The sequence below is a fragment of the Eimeria mitis genome, genomic scaffold (genome assembly GCF_000499745.2).
Source record: "Eimeria mitis Houghton genomic scaffold, Emh_scaff1139, whole genome shotgun sequence".
Classification (NCBI taxonomy): domain Eukaryota; phylum Apicomplexa; class Conoidasida; order Eucoccidiorida; family Eimeriidae; genus Eimeria; species Eimeria mitis.
The window spans coordinates 10,152-10,359 of NW_013567808.1; the positions used below are offsets into that span (position 1 = coordinate 10,152).

A 208-nucleotide genomic window follows, 5' to 3' on the forward strand; every position below is an offset into this window, starting at 1 on the left:
AATATATAAATATATAAATATATAAATATATAAATATATAAATATATAAATATATAAATATATAAATATAGAAATATATAAATAAATAAATTAAATAATTCTGTATATAGTTATCTGTTTATGTATATATATTTTGGCTGCGTAGCGGCTGCCGTTTCGGGTGTATGGTCAGCTGGTTAAGAGAAACCGGGAGCTGTTTGTGTTGTGT

The 208-nt window shown here is 23.1% G+C and overlaps 1 protein-coding gene across 1 annotated transcript in view; it reads left to right on the top strand.

The window, feature by feature from the left end:
• EMH_0030380 (uncharacterized protein) overlaps nt 1–208 on the top strand; it is a gene marked incomplete at both ends in the record, with an annotated part of 3,617 nt that overhangs the window by 1,330 nt on the left and 2,079 nt on the right. The window lies entirely within an intron of this gene.